Source organism: Callorhinus ursinus, unplaced genomic scaffold (assembly GCF_003265705.2).
Source record: "Callorhinus ursinus isolate GAN/ISIS: 27379988/994484 unplaced genomic scaffold, GSC_fseal_2.0 scaffold50, whole genome shotgun sequence".
NCBI lineage: Eukaryota > Metazoa > Chordata > Mammalia > Carnivora > Otariidae > Callorhinus > Callorhinus ursinus.
In genome coordinates, this window is record NW_027397112.1 from 2,882,100 (window position 1) to 2,906,198 (window position 24,099).

Sequence of the window (24,099 nt, forward strand, 5' to 3'; positions counted from 1 at the left end):
AGTCAAAAGCCATATTCTCTTTAAATAAGCTTTCTTTCTTCCTTCTCTTCCTCTTTTTTCTTTCACATTGCACGCTTCATCTAGGTCATTTGCACTTTGCATCATACTCAATACTAGCCTCATACTATCAACAAACACTCACAGAGGACTACCAGTTTGTTCAATTAGGGTTTTTCAAATCAAATGTATTTATGTCATTGTCCCTGTTCTACTTTGATATGAAAAGGAAGTGTCTGGTTACCATTGTAAATTCCTCTGGGTATTTGATCCCTAACACATAACACTGAACATTTTCTCTCTGACCATTTCTCTGCTCCAAAGCAGATCATTAAATTGCTCCCAGGCAGAAAGAACACGGACCAGAACAGCAGGGCACTTTTGTAATAAGACCTTGTAAATTGAAAGCCTTGGATACCTTTCCCACTGTGAGAACCCATGGAGACTGGTTCCTTTTAACATTGCATTAATAGGCTCTTCAGACCCAGTTAATTAAAGACAGTATATCTAGGCGGGCTCTCACAGGCATGGCAACTCTTAAAAACCAGTTCTTATCTTTAGATATTTTCCCTCTATTTAAGCTTACAGTGGTTGTCAAGATTTGGTTGACCCAAATCTTCGAAACTCAGTCTCCCTCTTCCATATAGAGCCATGGACTTGAAATGGCCTGTATTAATCATTCAGTCATGTGCTTGAACTTTACACATGTTTTTCACAACAAAGTCAGATGTAAGGAGCATCTAGCTATGATTAACCAAGTCCATTTATTAAATCCCTGCTGGTTAAAGGAAAGGCTTATAATTGCAAATATCATGGCCCTACAGTTACAAACTGGGGGCCTGCTGAGAAACGCAGACCTTAATGAAGAGGTGTCATTAAAACCTCCAAGTCAGTTGAGGTAGTTAATCACTCAATTAGACTCTCATTATCATCTGCCCCAAATCAAAAAGGCTTCCCGCGGTCAAGGAGGGGTTGTAACCAGTCACTTTGACAGGTGATCCCCCTCCTCAAATACAATGGCTACAATAGGCCTTGGAGGAGATATCAGCAGGACGGGGCTTGTATCTAAGCCGAAGCAGAGGCCCGGGGAGCTTAGACAGCCCTAGCTGAGGAGATCAAAGGCCGGGAAACAGCTGATCCCAGACTGGCTGGTGTCAGCCTGGTGTTTCCTCTGTCAAAGGCAGATGGAGAACCAACTTATTGATTGCTGGCCTCAATATTCTGCCCAGAATGAAAGGCCTGGCCTGGGGGAATATTCAGGAGGAATGTCTGGCTTTGGAGGCCAGGGAAGCACAGATATTAAGAATCCGCTAGCCCTCCCTTCAGAAAAGGACTGCTCGAGGAAATCGAGCGCAAATTTGTAATTTTTCCACCACGCGGTGGCATGCGGGGAAGTTAAAACCAGCCGTTGGTACAGTTTATACCATGGCTCTGTTCCATTTAAAGGTTTCTCAGATGCAGAGCTGGTCTTCCTGGGTGAGACTTTTCGCTGGGGACCCCAATAACCAACTGAGGGTCCCATGGGCCAAGCAACACCATAGGCTAATATTGAACACGTAACCAGCAGCATTTCCAAAATATCTGAAGTGTAGTAAAATAGGGGGGCTTATACTGGCCTTACATAGCATTCTAACCTTTTCCCTAAAGAGTCAAATGCTCACCAAAGTTTGTAATTTAATGCATAGAGAATGGAAGGTCTCCAAGCAAGAAGCGCAGACGGATTCCTGGATATTCAGAATAGAATTGACCAAGTGGGACTTTATTCGTTATTAAGTCTAGTAAGTCAAGTAAAAAAATCATGGACTGATACTGTCTTTAAAATAGTTTCTCTTAATAGCTATCAGTCCTTACCCATCCATTCAAAACTGGGCTCTCTCTGCATGTACCAAATATCAATTCCTGCAGTAATTAAATCACATTACTTAGTTGTCAGTGAGGTTCATAATTCCACCCTTTAACAGGACACCATGAAAACTTTTTTTTTTTCAATGCTTTTTAGCCTGAGATCTTTCCCTTAGAATTTGAGGGCATCATAGACTGTCTTGGTAAACAGGCTCAGTTGGTTTTATTTTATCCTGCCCTTCTTTAAAATGCTGATTTTTTTCCCCAAGAGTTCCTTTAACATTTGTGAATTTTTGTCACGCTAAAAAGTCTTTAAAAATGTCTGTCAAATCAAGCACTCAAACGGCTCCTTTTGTGTGTGTTTTTAGTTTTGCAAAATAACTTGCTTACGGTTTTATTGGCAATAAATGTGAGATATGTTAATCTGCTTTTACAATATCTTTAGCTTTACAGAAACATTGCAAAGATAGCACCAACTTCTCTTACATCTCACATCCCGTTTCTCTCTTACTAACATCTCCTGTTAGTATAATGTATTTGTCACAATAATGAACCAATATTGACAGATCATTATTAATTTAAGTCCATTCTTGACTGAGATTTCCTCACTTCTTACTAATGTCTTTTCTGTTTCAGGATTCCAACCAGTATACTGTTACATTTAGCTGTCACGACTCCTTAGGCTCTTCTTCGTTGAGTTTCTCAGACTTCCCTTGTTTTTTGTTTTTGTTTTTGTTTTTGTTTTGTTTTAAGATTTATTTATTTATTTTAGAGAGAGAGAGCACAAGCAGGAGGGGCAGGGGAGAGAGAATCTCAAGCAGTCTCCTGCACTGAGAGCAGAGTCCAGTGTGGGGCTTAATCTCACAACCCTGAGATCACAACCTGAGTCAAAACCAAGAGTTGGAGGCTTAACCAACTGCGCCACCCAGGTGCCCCAGACTTTCCTTGTTTTAGATGGCCTTGATAGGCCAGCATTTTGTAGGATGCTCACCAATTGGCATTTCTCTAAAGTCCTTTTTTTTTTTTCATTATTAAACTGAGGTTATGGGTTTTTTGGAGGATGTCTATAGATGTAAAGTGCCATTTATATACCATCATACCAAGGGTGCATTCTATCAACCTAACTTATTGCTATAGATATTAGTCTTGATTACCAGGGTGAAGTAGTGTTTGCCAGGATTCTCCACAGTTAAGTTACTCTTTTTTCTCCTTTCCACACTGTGCTCTTTGGAAGGAAGTCAGTAGGGATAGCCCACCCTTCAGGAGTGGGGGCAATGCCTCACTTCCTTGAGGGCAGAATATGTACATAAATTATTTTAAATTCTTCTGCATGGGAGACATGACTATTCTGAAATTATTTATTAAGTAACTTATTTATATCAGTAAGCACTCATAGGTATTTCTTTTATACTTTGAGCTATTACCCAATACTATCAACTAGTATACAGGGCTTAGTGAATAGTCTTTTTTGCTTTAATCTTACAAATTTAACTCATTTCCAAAGTTACTTAAATCGGTACTTTTTTTTTTTAATCTCCTTGAGTAAGGTTTGCTTCATACCTTTTTAACAAAGGTGGGTTACATCCTGGAGTCACGTAGCTTTCTGACTGATTTTGTTAAAGATCACTCTTTGTGCTGGAACATTCTGTGAGTTTTGGCAAATGGTTAGTGTCATGCATTTTTATTTTACTATTGTGCAAAATAGTTGTACTGCCCTGAAAAAGTTCTCACGGCTTCACCACCCAATTCCACCTCTTGGCAAATACCGATCTGTATATTATCTCTATGGTTTTATCATTTCCAGAATGTCAATAAATGGAAGCATACACTGTGTAACCTTTACAGACTGGCTCTATTTCACTTAGCAAAATGCATTTAAAAATCATCTGTGTCTTCATGTGGCTTAATAGCCCATTCCATTTTATTACCAAATAGTATTCCCTTTATGGATAAAACACAGTTTATCTATATATTTATTGAAGGGTTGCTTCTACTTTTTGACAACTATGAAGAAATCTGCTGTAAACATGCATATTCTTGTTCTGGGTAGCTAGCTGTACGCTTTCAATCAGTTGGGTAATTACCTAGGAGCATGACTGCAGGACTGTAGGTTAAGGCTGTTTACCTTTGTAAGAGACTGCCAAATTGTCTTCCAAAATGGTTGCACCCATTTGCATCCTGACCAGCAATCAATGATGAGAGTTTCTATTATTCTTCTTCCTCACCAGTATTGGTATCATCAGGATTTTTGGATTTTAGGCCCTTCTAACATGTGTGGAGTGGTCCTTTATTGGTTTTTTTATTTTGCATTTCTCTAATGACAAATGATGCTGAGTATATTTTCATATAATTATTTGCTATCTTTATATCTCTCTAGTAACATGTCTGTTGGATCTTTGGCCTATTAGATTGTTTGTTTTCTTATTGTTGAGGTGAAGAGAAATTATTTTTTTTAATATTTTATTTATTTGAGAGAGAGAGAGAGAGAGAGAGAGCACAAGCTGGGGGAGAGGCAGAGGGAGAGGGAGAAGTAGACTTCCCACTGAGCTGGGAGCCTGATGTGGGGCTTGATCCCAGGGCCCTGGGATCATAACCTGAGCTGAAGGCAGATGCTTAACTGACTGAGCCACCCAGATGCCTTGAGAAGTTCTTTATATATTTTGGGTACATATCCTTTGTCAGATGTGTATTTTACAAATAAAAGTTTGTCTGTGGTTTATCTTTATTTTCTTAACCGTGTATTTCACAATGCAGAAGTTTTACATTTTAATGAAGTCCAAATTGTTATTTTTTTTTCTTTCATGGATCAATCTGTTTTAATTAAATGCTAAGAATTGTGAAGAATATGAATTTGCAAAGAGATTTCTCCCCCTCCCATAAACTTTAATTTTTAGTTGGAACAAAGAAGTAGACATACTCTATAGTTTCTATTTTAGTGACATTTGAATAGTTTGTCATTAAGTTGATTTATTTAAAATGTATACAAATGTCATTTCAACAATTCTATAGAAATTATTTCTAGTCACCCACTCCTTTTTAATTTATAGCTGTCCCTAATCATTCGGTCTTCCCCCTTTACTCCCCTTTCAAGTGCCTTCTTTGAAAACATCTTCAGTAAGCTTTTTATTTACTTCTCTACCCATTTATTCAAAACAAAAGGAAATAGAACAATATCTTACAGGGTTGGAAGATCTCAATAATATAAGCAGAGCACCTAGTGTATGCTGTAGAATCTAACAAGCAGTTGTTAAACGGTGTTATCATAAATTAGAGTGACACTTAAATTATTAAGGTGCCTGCATTGTGTCCATGTGTTTATCCGCCCTAGAAGGCAGGGGTCAATATAAGCCTACCTGAAGAACCATTAGGATCAGATGTTGAAGTATATGCATCAGGACCCAATGGTTGAGGGCAAAAGTTCCAGCTCTGGGCTGCCTAGGTTTCTATGCTATCTCTTCTACTTATTTAGCTGGGCAACAGCGGGCAAATTCATCTTGCTATGCCTCCATTTTCCTCAGCTGTGAAATGGGTGCTGACAGTACCATATCCCTTATAGGATTGTGAGAGGATTAAGTTAGTTAGTGCCTGTAAACCCTTAGGAGAATGGCTGTCAATGAATGCATGCTACATAACTATATACTAGTGTTTTTCATTAGCGTGGCATCCCGAGAGCATAAAGCACCTTCCTATAATCATCATTTGCTAGTAGCTTATGGCATCAGAGGCATCAGAGTATATGAACCCTTTACCTTTAGAAGCCTTAAGATCGTCCAATAGACTTTGCTCTTAAAAACTATTTTTCTTCTCTTCTACTAAGAGGAGAAATGCGTAGTGAGTGTGGTGGTCGTGGGAGTGCAGTGGGAACATGGAGTTTGTTTGGAGCCAGGACTCCCTGCTGAAGAGTACAGGAGAGGCCTGGATGGGGGGAGCTGTGGAGGCAGTGATGTATGACAAATGACTTGTTGCGGCAATGGATCATCAGAGCCTGGCTACACTGGTGACATGTCACAGTCATACATCATCAGAGCAGTGCCCGGCAGGAGCAGCAGCCTGGAAACCACCCTGCCCCATAAATTTTAATACAGCCAAATAAGAGAGCTGTAATTTTCTTTTCTTCTAAATTAAAGATTGACACTCGGGAAAGGAGGGACAGAGGAGTCTTTCATAGGATCCAGTTGCTTTTCAAAGACCCCAAAGGCACTGGGGTCCTCTGCTGATATGCACTATCACCATTGCTCCACAGTGAGTGAAAAAAAATCCAAGTACCTTGGTTTAACTTAACCAGACTGCCCCACTCCCTGACCTGGCACAGTCTGCCCTATAATGTAGAGACAGGCTGCATTAACCTCCGGACAATTGTCTGAGATGGTGGATCACTTTGTTATTCTCCATTTGTCTATAATCAACTGATGGGAGTGCATTAAAGTTTTGGAATAAGTTTGTGGGGGGAAAATCAAGACTTCTGTTTTTTGGCCATGTTCTATTGTGATGGCAATTCAATATCCTAAATGGAGCTCCCAGATAGGCAGTCAGACATGTAATTCCTGAGCTCAGAAGACTGGTCTGGAGATGAAAATTGAAGACTCTTTAGGGTACATATAGTATTTTAAACCATGAGAACAAATGAAATCTGAGAATTAGGTAGAACTGGAAAAGACAGGAAGGTTGAGGATGGGGCTCTAGGGCATTCTAATGTTTTGAGGTCCAATAAGGGAGAAGGAACATTTCAGGAAGGGTGATAAGATAAGAAAAAGTAGAAAATAAAGACAGATGGGAATTAGTGTTGGGGAAAAAAATCTAGAAAACAAAGAGTTTCAAGAGGGAAGGATTGGTTCTCCTGTGTCTACTGATGCTAAATTGTGGTTTAAAATGAGCATCAGGAGTATCATCTTTCACGAGGTTAATGTTGTTAGTAACAGTGTGAGAAATATCTATGGAGTGATGGGATGAAGGTCCAAGTGGAATGATCTAAGGACAGAATGGTGGCTAAGGAATTAGGAACACAGACTATAAACAACTCTGATGAAATAGCATGTTACCAGCAAAGGAGATGGGAAATGGAACAGTAACTGAAGATGGACATGAGGTCTAGGGAAGTCCTTTTAAAGCTAGGTGATATTAAGGTACATTTGAGTAATAATGGGAATGAACCATTAGAACGATAGAAGTAGGTGAAGCAGGATAGAAAGGAGGAAATTCCAGGAGTAGAGTCCTAAGAGGGTAGAGGGGAATAGACCCAGAGTATACACATGGCCGTGAATAAGAGCAAGGGGAAGTTTCAATATATGGTGCATATGCAGGTGGGTTGGTAGATATGGCTGCAGTCAGATAAGGATTCTTATTGGATCTGTTTTCTTTTTGAAGTATGAATGAAGTCTTCAACTGAGAATGAGGAGTGAAGGTGTTGAAGAGTTCAGGAAAAAGACAGTGGGGGAATATCATCTTTAACAGGGATAAATGACTATGTTAAAATGCTAAAATAGTCCAGAAATTTGGGGGCTTATTTGTGATCGTGAATTTTTCACCTTTCTTACTTCAAGGATTGTGCAGATCCTAAGATCCAGGCATTGAGTAAGTGGTTAATGGGTAACTAGAGTTAGGTATTGCTGGGCATATTTAAGGGTATATGGAAAGGATCGGTTATAGTACTAGACCATGGGACATAGATTGCTTAAGAAGAGAAATGAACACTTGGATGTAAAGAGCTTTTGATGAATAATGAAAACATAGTGTTATAGACAGGTTGGAAGTACTGATGGGTGAGTTAATTGGGAGAACCAGCGTAAGTGAACTGGAGGGTTAGTAGATGATACATGATCAAAGACAGTGACGTTTGAAATTAAGATTTTAGAATTGGTATGGTCACGGGTGATCAAGTCTTGGGTATGCCATATAAGTGAAGGACCGACTGTGACGTCAGATGAGTAAAGAAACACTGTAGTATCTAAAGAAGAGAAAACACTGGGAGGCTGTTGGAGGATCCTTTTATATGGACATCAAAGTTATTGAGAACGATAATAGACACAGAAGTGAAAGAAAGATATAAGCCAGGTGCACAAGATCCACTCGGCAGGCTATTTTTCTGGAATCAGTGTTCCCCACACCCTATGCCCAGGATGACTTCAGAAGGGTATCTCTTCAGCCCCACATTTGAATAAAGGACCAGAAAATGCCTCAAAGGAAGTAAACAGGGACTGGGTCTCAGGTATTACCCTGTGTGCAGTATCACATCTGGATGACCTTATAAACCATTCTAAAGTGTGGGGATCCTGAAGCTCAGGGACCAGGGCAAGGGTCTCAGTGTTCTGGGTCTCGGGGCAGTACTGACAGAATATAAAATGAGATTATGATATAGGGTTACTGATATTATTTCTTCCATGACTCATTTTTATACATGGTACATGATTTATAATTTTAAAATACAATGACTTGAACACTTGTGATTTTGTTCTGTGTTGCTTTTTCCCCCGGCTGACTGAACTAAATATATCTGAGAAACAACTCTTTCTTACTAAAGGAACATCTGCATGTTTTTCCTTCAGGAGAAGGAAAATATATTCTTAAGACATGCCTTATACCTTCTCCCTGCATACTTTCCTCTATTGTAAATATTATGTTTTCCTAATTCATATTCACGTAAAAATAAATAATAGACTCAGTGTTGTTAAATAATTTATTTGAATGATAACCATAAGGCAACATTAAGATGAATGCTTTAAGACCCTGAAATGTGGGTGAGCCTAGTACTTGGTTTATAGGAATGTCTCCCTTCCAAATTATGCAGGAGACACTGATTGAAAATGAGGGAGGGACGGATAGAGAGACAAAAATAAATATGTAGAGACCTTCAGAGAGAGACAAAGAGACAGAGATCAGGATACCATCTCATTAGAAAAATACGTCTAAATTTCTGTAAGAAATCCCTATGCTATGGATGCTATCCCAAACATCTCTTGGCTAATATGAAAAATGTGAATACATCCAGCTAACTGGCTGGAAAATGCTCTCCAGTGCCATGATTTTTTTTTTTTTTTTTTCTGAGGCGGTACCTGTGTGGTTTCATTGAAAAGTTTCTTTAGCAGACGATGTTGGAAATTCAGGGAAGAGGCGCCAAGGGTTTCTTAGAAATGTATTTCATGGTACAGCATCAAGGGACAGCATGTATTTTGAATATGCTTCCACAGGGGGATTGAGATGCTGTGGGGTAATTTGTCCCCCCCACCTCCATATAATGTTAATGGTCCTAAATTAATTACAAACCCCAAATTAGTCTGCTCCCAAAAGTGAAAAGGAAATGCCTTCATGTTTTCTTCTTCTTTTCAAAATTCTAGGGGACCCAGACCTGAACAAACCTCGCTCCCACCTATCAAAGGATCCAGTGTGTTAATTCTGTTACTCACCCACATGTGTGCTTTTTTCTTCTTTTTCTTTCCATTCTCTATTAGATCTCTCCTAAATAAACACTGCAAAAAGAAAACGAACTGGATTTTTAAATCTACAAAATAAATTAATCTGCAAAGAACGCTCTATTATTCAGAGAACCAAGCTAGTATTTGAGGGGAAAGGGAAGAAGTCTACCCACCTTGATCCCTCTCATGAGAAGAGAAATAAAATGTCCAAGTCCTCTGTTATGGGAGGTACCTTCCATCATAGAATAGGCAGTAGGAATGTCTTGCTTTTGTTACTATTCACTGCGCTTTGTTTGCCCTCATTCATGTTCCAAGGAGAGTGATGGTCTCTACCCAGTCCACACTTCACATTTCATACAGTCGCCCATCAGTTATTTGCATTAATGGGTAAAAAAGAGAAGGGGACACAAGATGCCATGGATAACTCTAGAGAGAGAATAATCCTGAAATTGTGCCCATTTTGTCTTTGGAGGGTTTTCTTTTAATATAATGGCAGTGATGTGACATGTAGAATTTCTCAGTTCTTTAGTTAATCTCATGATTCATGTAACGATGTTTAATGAGGCACAGTCACCTTTCTCATCTGCCTTCGTGCTTGGCTCTCCTCTCCTTATTTTCATAGAAGGACTTATTTATATCGCTTCTGAGACTGATTATTCCAAACCACCAACCTGAAGAAAAGTAGTCCTTTGCAAATCTTGCCCCTTCACACCTACCCTAGGGCAAAAGATACTTATTTTGGCTTTTGAAAATTTTTCTGCTTGCTAGTCTAACCTTATGTAAATAGCCCATTTCCACAAAGTGCATAATTAGTTGAACGAATGAAAATGTTAATATAAACTTAAAAGCAGAGTCCTCATGGATAATTTTTAATTCCAATAATTCAGTCCCGGATAATTAGGAATTTCTTCATAATTCTTAATTAAGGAATGGGTCATGTCCTCATACATAGTAGTCTTCAAAATAAGTCATAGCAATGTTTGCAAAGGCTAGGAAAAGTCCAGAAAAATAAGGTAAGAAATTGGGTAGTTTTTATGTACTTGGGAAGACATATGATTCAGTGTATTTAGTTTAGAAAGCAGGAGACTGGGGAGCAGTAACTGATTATTAATTTGAGAATGGTATATGAACAAGTAGAGATAAGAACTATTCTCTATTTTTGGACAGTTATTAGATGCACCCTCTTTGTTTGCACAGAGTAAGATGTTGAGTTATTTTATCTCCATAACCCTAGGGTCTAGCCCAGTGCAGTTCATCTCGAATAATTATTGGAGATTTGGACCAAAGTAAATGAATTAATTATTTAGTGGGCTTTATGATGACTTCAGGCACACTCTCAAAACTTGGGATTTGCCAACAGGCAGGAAGAAGCTCAGATAATCCATCCATATTTAGTATTTCTATGCATTTTACACTTAATCCTAATAATTACCATTTATTGAATATTTTATTCTACATTCAGCTCATTACACAGTTTATCCCACCAAATCCTTGTCAATTAAAGAAAAAAAAATAAGACCAAAAAAAAAAAAAAGAGAGAGAGAGAAGAAATGCATGCAGTCTCACATAGCAGCCATTTAAACCCAGGTCTGTCAACCTCCAAAGGCTGGACATTTTCCTTCATGTATCATCACGTCTATACCAGGGCTTCTAATTATTTGACTGAAGATGCCTAGACCTGTTCTATATTCCACCAGGTTAATTTCAAATGGTCTTTGATAAGAAGCTTTAGTTTTGGTTATCTGCTGTAACCAGAATTCAGACTTTGCCAGTGTTCTCACTATTGTTATTGTTTTAATGTTCTATTCAGAAATTATGCAAATTTAATCTACATGTGACAAAAATGGCAGTACACAATGTACAATGAGTAAATAACAGTTTATCAACAGAGAAGAGTTCCTTATTCTTTGCCAGAACAGGAAGGATGTTCCCCTCAATTCTGAGAATCCCAAATGTCAGTCCCACCTCAGACACAGAGATATTCACGGATTGTACCCTATCTTGTGTCTAGGATCTTCCAAAGTTTTTTCCAAAAGACATTTCCTCATTTTTGTCACATGTTCCGCCTACAACAAGCATACTCTTTTTGCAGTGATGTTTTACACCGTGTTATTGTGAGCCCATTTGTGTCTGCTGCAATGAGAATAAATATGGCTAAGCTGTGTTTCAGTTTTAGAAATTGGAGAGTGGGAGAAGAGTGAGGGTCACTGGCTAGTCCTAAACCTTGGGGAGCTGTGTGCAATGGTGCTATTCCCACAGATCAGGTGAGGACCAGCCACAATAAAACTGATGATAGGTACAGGTTTCTTTTCACATATTGATGCCTTACAAAGCATTTTAGAGTTTATTTTGCCCATGGTCTTAAAAAAGATAAAATAATACCAACATCTTAAAAAGAAGGTGACCTGCTTGTGTGGTAAAATGGGTAAAATAGTTCTAGAGTACAATTTTGCAGTATTCATCAAAGGTCTTATAGATATTCACTTGATTCTCTAATCCACATTCTAGATTATATTTTTTCCCGAGAAAATAACAGTAGTTCTGCATACAGGCATGTTCAGAAAAGCTACAAATCATGCTAAACAAAATTTTGAAATATCAAAAAGTATAGCTGGTTAACTAAATTACATAATATTCATACTAAAATCCACGTTATAGAAAAATATCTTTTATAAAAATATGCTTCTAACATAGAATTAATTTAAAAGATATTTAGAAACAGAACACAGAGTAAGATCCATATTCAAGCAATAGCGAGAATCACGTTGACACTCGTTTGCATATGCATGTTTCCAAGCCCTGTTAGCATTGACCTTTGAAAATAGTTTAGGCAGTTGTCCCTCAAATTATATTTCAATCATGTAATTCCTCTTTAATCAGAAAAAAAATTGATAAATGCTCTAGTGGGAGTGCTAATAACATTTAGTGACTCTCTTTATGGAAATGAGAATCAGGCCGGGCAGTAGAAAATCATAATGAAGAATGAGATGAGATATCTTAGATTTGGGGGCTTGTGCTTATGTCATCACAGATATCCGAGAATGTTCCAAAGTTTGGTGACCATCAGAATAATAAACTACACCTTCACTACTTCAGTGCTCTGGCAGCCCCTATAACTTTATGACTTTATGACCCTATGACTTCATTTTCTAGTAAATTCCCAACACTCAGGACTGTGCTCCTGGGGATTCTACTATGGTCATCCCTTCCAAAATCTACAGGTACCCAGATGTGGTTCGGGTCACCACCGGACTGCCTGTCCCTTGAAGACTGGATATACACTGGCTGCTGACCCAACAGTGAGCCTTTCCTGCATTAGGAGCATCCAGTGAATATCATAAATCCTGCTTGTGAAATTATCTCACCTCAGAGAAGGCTCTTCTTCACCTGAGTAGTGTTGTGTCCCACTCATGAGGGCATCAGAGCCTTGTCACTACTGTCCTATTTCAGTGGGAGTATTACCACTTCACGTTCTCTGTTCTACAGCTGTAACGTGCAAAAATTGTACAACAGTTTCACGTCAACTGCAGTGATCAAAATATATGGGTGAAAAACAGAGGACGGAGTCAGGAGAATAGTTTATTTTTCTTTCTTTACATATATTCATGTTCTACTTTTTTAAGTTCTCGGTTCTTGATGCAGCCAGAAAGCACAGTTTGAACTGTGACAGTAAAAGCCCAATAGCATCCCTTTATGTTCATAGAAGTTGGTCCCTCGTGTTTTTAGGAGACCAAAAAACCCACAGCTATACACAACAACAGCCCATAAAGCAGCTTGAGCAACAAAACAACTGCTGACTGATAGTTTTTCCCATATTTACATGTCCTTGCAAGGTACAGAAAGAAAAGTAAATAGATAAAAAAGTACCTTCTACGCCACCACATTTAGCCATTCCTAACTGTGCCTTCAGGCTTTTCCTGCAATGAGAGAGTCCAGTAAATATAATAAATAAATAGCAGAAGGAACTGCCTTCCCCAGCTACCACTGCTACTCAGCTTACACCCTGCAGCAGAAGACTCAATTTCACTTTTATCATTATTTTAGCTGGCAATTGCTTAGACAATTATCCAGTTCTTCTTAAGAAGCTTAATTAAATTATTTATGAAGTTGACCTCCCACAACAGTGAACTCCTTAAAATTTCCTTATGTAAGAATGGAACGCTATTTTATTTTGTGAAGGAGAGAGGTAAGTTAACTGTAGAATCACATGTAGTTAGCATTTTCAACTGCACTTGGGACACAAAGAGATTCCAATAAATAATACTGTTGTCCAAGTTGGTTTCTCTTGCCTTGCGATGAAGAGGTCAACAGTAATTCAGCTTTATTGATTGACTTGGTTATGCCAAAATCAAAGGGAGAAGTGAAGGAAGGTTGTTCTCATCCCATGTGGATGAAGTTCTTCCATTTCCTAATGGTTTAAAAAGAAAACAGGGCTTATTAGAAACCTGGGCCATCCCTAAAATACCATGATAGCAAGTGACATAGAGGAACCATTTTGAAATATTGTTTTGTTGGTTTATCGCAGTAGTAATGACAGTAATTGAAAATATTAGAGAAGATCTCTCATAGTCTGCTCTGTAGCAGTTAGCTGAATTAGGGCACAGTTATTGGGCTTGTGCTGTCCCCATAAATATGCATAAGACTGTAATCAGCCATGTGCTCCTATCAATCCATCTGTATTGGTTGTACTATGAGTATATGAAAACAATATTTTCCAATGTATGCTGTGCTGTATTCTATTCAGTGGCTGTAGTTTTCCTCCTGTTATATATTCAGGCTATCAAAATTTGCAGGCAAATAGTGTGAGCATCCTGAATGATAGAAACCTAACACATCTGCAAATGATACTGGGGAAAAAACAGTGTTCACCTAAAACATTGGCTTTTGTAATAATGGGAACAAATCAAATGAAGCTATTTATCTACTTCAAGGCAATATTGAAAGGTTGCTTATTTCTTATCTTGTCTTCATTCTCCTTGGTACCATGCCTATGACCAGTTGAGGTCAACGAGGCTCCATCCATGAGATCTATAGGCATTTGCTTTTAGAACTCAACTTTTTAGTAAATGATAAGAGAAGGTGGCCTGATCAGTGATTCTCAATATGGCCCATGGCTGGTTTTGTTTATTTATTTGGTCGGTTGCTTTCACATAGCTGGTTTTATAAGTAGTTGTTCTGGGTAGAATAAAGAGTTAAGTGTGCTAAATATTTAAAGGTAAATATTTAAAGGCATATTTAAAGATAATACCCATGGAATGTTTGTAATTATCTCTTTCATCCTTCTTCCTCATCCCTCTGTTATCTTCCTGAGAGTTCTATTTCAGGGCCCTCTCTGCAGATTAGGGAGTGTCAGGGAACCTCATGAGATATTCATACAAAGGCTCAGTTTTTCAATACATTGCTTTTCAGGCTTAAAGAAGTAGAGAAAACCCCATTGCAGGGTGTACCTATAGAATATATGTGCTGTAGTGCACCCACAATACATCATAAGAGAAGACTGCCTGGAAATGATTAAACGTGAAAATAAAAGTGTGCCTGTATATTTGCGGTAGCTTCCTTCTTCCCTGGTCTCCCTGACTCCAGCTTCTTCCTGTTTCCAGCCTGTCCCACATTCTTCTGCCAGAATAAACTTCCTGGTGTAGTGGCGAACCCAACTTGAGCCTAAACGATGTCTGGGCATGTTGTTTAAACTGATGGGCAGTTATGACAAGACATTTATCTGTAGGTGGGCTCGGGGAGCCTTTGGGAGAAACTCATCTTGCAGGAAATAAAGAATTAAAAAGTAAAGCTTGATCAAGTAATAAAACCTGAGTTGTCAGAGATGACAGATGATTTTGAGTTCAGCCAGGAGCCTGTGATTAGTCTACTGGATTTAGAATCTTCATCCAGAGGAACACTGTGGAGCGAAAGCTAAAAATTCTTTATACCCTAAGAGCAAAATAATCACAACTTGGTATCCTGTGAACTGTGGGTAACACAAAAGGCTAAAGGTTACTTGCTTTCATTTCTCTGTGGTCCCTGATGGGCTTTTGGAACCAAAATGCGTTTCAGGGGCGCCTGGGTGGCTCAGTCCGTTGAGCATCCAACTCTTGATTTCAGCTCAGGTCATGATTTCAGGGTCGTGAGATCGAGTCCCACATTGGGCTCCGCACTCAGCACGGAGTCTGCTTGGGTTTCTTTTCCTCTGCCCCTCCCCCCAGCGCTCTCTCCCTCTCACTCTCAAATGAATAAATAAATCTTTTTAAAAAACGTGTTTCAATGTGTGGGTGGTAACACCTGTAGAGCTGGAAAGTCCTGCAGGATAGCTTTCCTCTAATGAAGTGCTGTCAGGGGCACCTGGGTGGCTTAGCTGGTTAAGCGTCTGACCCTTGGTTTCAGCTCCGGTCATGGTCTCAGGGTTGTGAGATCAAACTCTGCGTTGAGCTCTGTGCTGGGCATGGAGCCTCCTTAAGATTCTCTTCCTCTCCCTCTGCCCATCCTACCTACTCCCCCTGCCAAAAATAAAATAAAAATAAAGATGTGCTGTCAGAGATAAGAAAGAGACATTGGTGCCCTGGACTGGCACTTGGTAAGGCACAGGGAGACTCAGGGAAGCAACCCTGGTCTCTCCTGGAAGGCCAGTGCTGCACAAGGGACACCCCATGGTGACTGGCCATGTTTATTTATGACACGTGTGAGATGCTCCCTGAGACTCTCTGAAATATTTGAGGAAGCTTTATTTTTTTTTTTAAAGATTTTATTTATTTATTTGAGAGAGAGAGAGAGACTGAGAGAACGAGTAGGGGAGGAGCTGGGGGAGAAGCAGACTCCCTGCAGAGCAGGGAGCCCAGTGTGGGGCTCGATCCCAGGACCCTGGGATCATGACCTGAGCCAAAGGCAGACACTTAACCTACTGAGCCACACAGGCTCCCTTGAGGAAGCTTTAGGGGGAGCTGAAGCATTGAATGAGTGTGTGGAGGAAAAGAGATATAGGAATTTGCCCTTGAGAAATTACAAAATATTTAATTCCTATGGAAAATTCAGAAAACACTGACATCCAAGTCCCTAGAGCCCACATAAAAGAGTTGTGACTATCTTGCCATATTTGCTTGAAATTCCAGTTTTATGCTTTTTCTATTAAATTTTAATATTAGTTATTTAATATTAATAAAATTATTAATTTCTATTAAAAAATAAAACATTATAGACATATTCATGTTCCCTTCTACTTTCTCACACGTACTTACCATCAGGGAGCTGAGACATGGGAATCCATAAAAAAATTCTTCATGTTTCCTTTTCACTTTTGAATGCTGATAATAGTAGATTGTACATAACTTTTTAAACTTTTACACTTATTTCAAAGAATACTTGATCTACTTCTTTTGTTTAAACTATTGTATAGTCTGCCATCATTTGAATGAACTGTGATTGATTTATGCACTTGAGGCACTGACATGTGTGCTGTTGTTGATTTGAGCAAAGTTTTATACACATGCTTATGCTATACTTCTCATGTCCTCAATATTCCAGAAACTCCTACAATTATTTACGGAATAAAGCCCAAACCCATCCACGTGGCATTTGGGTTCGGCCACAAGGGACACGTTCAGACTTATCCATTGCTCCTCTCCTCCCAGGGACCATGCCCGTGTCACTCCAATGGCCATCCCATGAACTTTTCTCCTGCCCTCTCCCTAAAATCCTTCTTTCTGCCTAGAGTACTTACCTCTACTCTCCACCCCAGGCCAACGCCGCTCTCCTTTTGCAGAATCACAATTCAATTTTTGAAGCCCAAACTGTTTCATACTTTTGTCCCCCCCAATTCCCAGCTGCATTTCATCTCCCCCGCCCCGATTCTGGATCTTCCTGTTTCATCTCTATTATAGAATTGGTTATACCTCTCCTTCAGTTAGGACACGTGTGTGCCTTCCCCGACTTTGATCTCTGGATCATCCTTAGCTCCTACCATAAAGTAAAAGTTAAATGAATAAATAAATGAACAAAGTAAAAAATAAATAAAGGCTCAATTAAATGGAAAGCAGAGGGTATTGCTAATCCGAAAGTAGTCTTAGTGTTCCTTAAAACCCAGAAGCTGGTCGTGACTGCATACCTCCTGGCATCAGCTGTCCTCTCTAAAATACAATTGTGAGAAAATACAATTGTGAGAAAATACAATTGTGAGAAATGACAAGCGAGAGGGCGGATGAAAACTGGCCCTGTCAAAACTACCAGCGGACATTGTTGACAGTAGGGACAAGGAGTAAGAGAAAACTCCCTTTTCTGTTCATCTCGGACCGTGCGTGTGCGCATGTGTGCGTGCCTGTGAGCGAGCGCGCATGCGCATTCCTCCACCAGAGGACTTGATTCACAGGTTGTTCTAGGCAGAGCTGCTTGAGGCCGAGTCAAACCTCTTTGGGGGGAGGGAAGTCCCGGATGGAGACACGTACAGACTCAGGCACTCATCCCTGGCTCTGCTCCAGGTTACAGGAATCTCTGGTAAGAGCCAGAGCCTGCTACACCATTAGAGAGAAAATCACTCGGCTCCCCCAGTCTTTTGCGTCCAATTTATGTCCAATTTGCAGACTTTCAACATTGCAACCTCACAGTTCATAAAATCAAACTCAGCCTGGGTAAGTCTCCAGGTAATGGATTTAGGATCACGGGAGGTGTTACCTGCAGTCCATGATGGGTAACTTTCTTGTTAACTAAAGTCCCTTTAGCTAAATGAGTTCCAGGTTTAAGTCTCCCTTTCTTTTTTTTGGCAGGGATTTGGGGGATGGGGGTAGGGTAGGCGTAGAACTTTATTAGGCTGCGCGTGGAGAGCTTTTCATTGCAAAAGGCAACAGAAAAAAAAAATTGGGATAAGCCAGTCTTTGTATAAACGGAAGGTGGTGAAAGGAAGGCTGTGTATGGGGGCTAAGGGATCAACCCTCCGGCTCCACTCGGCTACATAGGGACCCGGGGAGACGGCCTGGTGCTCCAGGCGGAGCCGGCCTGTTTCCGCAGGTAACTGTGGCTCTGCGGGGAAGGCCCAGGGAGGCCGAAACCGCAGCGGAGGGGCCTGGGGGAGGGGCCTGGGGGGCGGGGCACACAGGCTTCATCTCTCATCCCCTCCTGTGCCCTTGCGCTTAGCAGGAACGCACTTCCATCCGCTTGCCCTGGGGGGGCGGGGGGGCTCTCATCAGTAGTCCGTCGTCGTCGGAAGCAGGTCAATTTAATATTCTAGGTGTGTGTCTAACCATGAGTGTGAATATGCATACCACACGGGAGCCTGTGTGTGTGCTCACGCTAACAATTACGGATCTATTCCAAAAACCTACAGGGAACTATCCCTCCTAAGATCAGTGGCCCTTTAAATGTCAGGTTCAGAAGTCAGGTTAATTGGATGTCTTATGTTTTTCAAACAAGTCATGTTTGAGTCACTTCACTTAAAAAGCTAATAAGATGCTATTTAATTTGGGCCTTCTGTTATTCCTTACCCCGAGACTAGCCACTTCTACATTTTATTTCTTTGAAAAGTCGTTTCCATTTTAAAAATCGCATAGCTGTGTGTGTTTCATTGCTCACCTGGATGCACCCGTCTCTTAAACCCTTCACCTTGCCTTCCTGCTCCCTGGACCTCCTGGTTCTCTCCTCTGTCTTCCTGGTTTTTGCCAAAACTACCGTTCTGTCTTTTCTGATCTCTCAGAGTACCATGATCTTTTCCAAAAAGAGCTCTGATGGCTGTATCTGAGAGAGAAAGAATGAGTATTTGACTTAATTTAGTGGTCAGATAATCTACTTTTACTAAAACAAGGGCAGTTCCTATTCTTAGAACTTTCAGTTAAAGAGGTGAGTCCTTTTATTACTTTTTTGTTGTACCTACTGGAAATTGTCCTATTGTTTCACACATTGAGACATCTGGGCCAGTGTTGACATTTTATATATTATTGCAAGATTAATAAATAATAGACTGGCTATTATGGTATTGTTTTCCTTTACCAGAAGACTCTTTGATATATATTTATAGACATTTTATAAATATAGACATAAATATAGATTTATGTCTATAGGAGGTATGTAGTGCTGTGTTTCCATTTTCTCCATTTACATATCTGTAAGATGGAGTTTGGGGTTTTGTTTTTGTCTTAATCAGGTTAGTGGATTGTCATAAATATTGGAATAATACATACACATGTCCTAATCCTATCACTAAATAGGTGCTTACAATGTAGTGGGCATTTTTTTTTTTTTTTTAAGTGGGGAGAGGTTACCATGATATCTTTCTTCCCCTGTGTCTCTCAATGAAGTTTAATGAGAGAAAAACAAATATTTTTTTTCTTTCTTTCAAAAACCCTACATAAACTCATTTAACCTTCTCGATGTTGTAGGAACACTTTGTAAGAACAATCTGAGAAAGAGCTTCAAGGAAATATGCTAGAATGCAGAGCAAATGAGTAACACAGATTCTGGTATCTGAATCTAATGAATGGACACAAACTAATCACCTGGGAAAACCATTCGATAGAGCAACCATGGAATGACTTTGATGACTTGTTGGAATCTTCTCTTGCTGATGTTATTTCTTTCATCTGGCTTGCCTCTGAGGGTCAGTGTGCTCCTTCTTTACACATGGGTACTGTTCTTTGCTCCGCCTGGCTCATAGGCGGGAAAATGGAGACTGAGGATCAGTCTGTTGGCCCAGTGCCTTGGGTCTTGTGAATAACCAGGTTTCGTTGGGAAGGAGCTACCACTGTGCAGGGCCTTGATTTCGATATTGCAGTCTATGAATTTGAAGGGAAAAGAAGGTGAAGGACTTACTGGAAAATAAAGTTACCTCTTAGTCATGTGCCTGTTGGAAATTAAACTGCCCTCTCAGAACTTGGACTCCAGACTTGTCCTTTGGTTTGTGTGAGGCATTTGGAGGGGAGCTGCGAGCCAAATGTGGTGTCCTGGGTGGGAAAGGTGGTTAACCTGATCCCAAACACCTTTCCCTGCCATATGCCCCTGAGTGTCTTAGAGTTTGCCTTTCCAAGCCAAGCACCAGAAAATGTCTACAAGATGAGGTTGGGACAATTACATGGTGGTGGCGGTATCTTATTTTTTAAGAAAAGATGGGGGAACCCTTAGGTGTTCAGGGTTTGGCAAACAGATATAGCAAAAGATTTTGTATTTAGAAATGGGGGGACACTCTCTCCCAAGGACATTAGTCTTTTATTTCTGTTAGCAACTCATAAAATATGAGTTAAAAATTGTATGGCTTTTAATTCATTAAAGTTCTATTTGTGCAGGAAATCGTTACAAAGACAAATATTAGAAATACAGAAGCAAGATATCAATAGTGGAATTAATATGATTGTCTTAAAAAAAGCAAGCAAACTGACAAAAATAATTATAAGTAACAAGTGTAAATTGTTGGTGGCTTGCTCTAAAAACAGTATAGAGTGATTAATTGCTTTCTTAAAAATCAAGATTAGCCTTGAACTAAATTTGCAATTAGTCCTGTACTAGCTGGGAGAAAATACTCAACTTTCCTGTGTCTATTTCTTTATCTGTAAAATAGAACTAATAATAGTTCTCATCTCAAACAACTGTTATAAGAATAATTGAGATAGCACATATAAAGCATTCAGCATAGCTGAATAAACATAACATTTTAGTTATAATTAGTTGGAAAATGACATTAATATTATCTCACCCAAAATTGTCATTAAAGTATACAAAAAAGTTCTTAGAAAAAATGTAGGACCTGTAAGAAGGAAAATATTAGATTTTACTATGAAATATAAGGTTTCCTTTCAGTAATGAAATAATATGCTATCTTTATAGATTAGGAGATTCAATATTATAGTGATGTCAGAATATATATAATCCATTGGGAATGTTTAGGGTGTACTATGTGTCAGCAACTGTATAATTATTAATATGTGTGTGTATACCCCAATTATTATTTATATCAACTCAGTGAAGAAGGAATTATTTTGTTCAACTCATAAAAGAGGATACTGGGGCATAAAGAAGAAAAAATACATGAGTCCATATGGCTGGTGATTGGAGGAATGTGAAATTGGATAGAAATAAATTTATTTCTAATTTGAAAAATGAATAGGACTTTGCAATTGCTTAAATGGTTCAAAATTAATCTGGAAAAGATAAGTCCACTAAAGCAACCAAGGGTAAATTTTCAAACAAAAAATAGCATATGTACAATTATCTTAACAGGAATTAAAATATCTTATAAAGCCATGAAAGGACAAAGTCATAGTATAGAATGGAGTCAAGAAAAAGAATCAAGAATAAAGGATACTTATCTTAGCTTGGGTTTGCTTTAAAATCAGTCTAAGACAAACATTTGCATCCAGATAGCATAAGGATAGGCGCTGGGAACTTGGAAGACTGGAACAAGGAAAGAGGCTAAGCCAATGTGAGGGATGCATTATTTGGCTGGTAAGTGGGCAACTGGGACTTGGGCCCACGGGGTCATTCTGAGGAGCTCTGTACAATACGTCTTCGTCACTGAAGAAGACAGAAGAGCAGTGTATTCATCCGGTCTCCTGTCCCACACACTGGTCAGAGGTTGTCCTTGGTCAAGAGTACTATTCACTTATACTTCCGGGTTTGTGTATGTGTCATAGTGGCCGAGTGGTTTCTCCAAGCATCCTCTGCCACTGTGGCGGAGGAAGTCCCTTGGGCTGGAAAGGAGAGATTTCTGTTTTTGGAGGAGGCAAGTTGCCCTCAGATCTGAGGCCACTCCAGCAGTGGCCAGAGAATGAAATGGTCTGAAAAGATGGATGAAGTCAGAGAGGGATTAGATGCAGGGAAACAGTTTCTCGTAAAAGTGGCATTTCAAAAGCACTGTGGAAATAGCATTTTGAATATAGAGTTAAGGAAAACTGGTGAAAATATGAATAAAACTTACATAAAGTTAAGGTCCAGGTGAAATAATAATTTAAATGGTAGAAAACAAAAATACTAAAGGATTAGAAGAAAATACAGGTGAGTAGGTTTTTTTGTTTAAATGTTTGATTGGTTGGTTGCTTGCTTTGTTTTTTAACAGTCTTAGGGATGGAAAAGACTGTCATCATAATATTTAAGACTAAAAACCACATAGGAAAATACTACAACTAATTTTTTAAAGTTTTTTAAAAGTTAATCCAAAATAGTTTTTGCTCTTCAAAAGTTGCTTTCTTTCCCCAACTAAACAGTTTTATTAAATTAAATAAATATATCTGAAGTTTGACTAGTTAGTTGCCAAATACTCATATCCACTCTCTCTCCTAATATACTGTATTTACAGTACAGCACTTAGTAACTTAAGAGCCTATGATCAAAGAGAGATCTAGACCACCCTTAAATATATATCTAAAATCTAGATGAATTTTTTTTAAGATCAAAGTCAGATTTATACTCAGAATTAGGGGTGTGGATCTATAAATGGAATATCAGAGCAATTTAAGAGTAAAGTATTCCCCTCTTAATTTCACTACTATTTGAATTTTTTTTAAAGATCTTATTTATTTGAGAGAGAGAGCGAGTAAGAGAGGGAGAGAGAGAGAACATGAGCAGGAGGAGGGGCAAAAGGAGAAGCAGGCTCCTCACTGAGCAGGGAGCCCAAGGAGGGGCTGGGTCCCAAGACCTCAGGATCATGACCTGAGCTGAAGGCAGACGTTTAACCAACTGAGCCACCCAGGGGCCCCCAGTTTTTTTTTTTAAATATAGTCATTTGAGACACATCTTTTTTTGTTACAGTTTGAGAAACTATGATTTAGTGGTGATGCCCACATTTGCAAAAATAAAATAATGTGGAGAATTTAGGTATTTCATCAAATACTTATTGTAACCACCACCCTCTTGCATCTGTGCCTAATCATGTATCATCAGAGAAGAAGACTTTTGGTCTAAATTATAAACATACTTGATTATGTCTATACTTAGTTTTTATAATTTGATACAATTTATATATTCAGAAAGTGGCTTGCTTAACGCAAGGTAGCATAGGTGAGTTATTAGGCCCTTCCATGAATGAACCATTTTCAGTATCTCTCATACTCTCAACTGAACAATGAATTTGAATTTTTTTTCTAATTCAGATTCAAATAATTTTTTCAACTTGTCTCTATTACAATCTCATTTTTTACAATTAATGGAAAATGGAAAAAATCCTCTCTGAGATACTTTAAGTTGCAGACCGAGATCTAAACAAGCAAAACAACTTTAAAAACTGTGTCATTTGTCAGAAGAATGCTAGATAGAAGAGAAATGGTCCTCTTCATGGAAGCCTGAGATTGAGGAATACCTCCAAATAATATATACATGGTAGCCTATTCCTTTCCTTAGTGTCTTTTTTCATTCATTTAGTTTTTGTGACCATGTTTTTCTGAAATGAATTTCATACTAAATGAGATCAAATGTTTCCATTTGTGTTTTGTCACTGACTTACTTTTGATTTACTTTGAGGACTAGCAAACACATTTGATGAATTCCAAAACAACTGGGGAATTAGGTGAGGGAAAACATTGGCCACAAATTGATTATCTAGGGCAGCATAAACCCAAAGAAACTCACTTTTTGCATTTTCCAGGTTTTGGACATTAGGGAAACACAGTATTGGACAGAATTTGTGATGCTTTTCTCCATGGACCATGAAGGGGAATATCTTTGGGAAATTATCAACAGTTAGAATTTGTACTGGCTTATGCTACTTTTTTCCTTTCAGCTTGTCATGTTCTTTATAGTTTTTTTTTAGTTTAATAATATGCAAAGCCTTGAATGTGCAATGCTCTCATACTTTCCACTGAGCTTCAAAGAAAGAAAGCAGAATGAAGCTTGTTGTAAACTTTTATTTTCATCTTCTGCTTTATGTAACCTTACTTTAGTAGCTCCAGTAAAA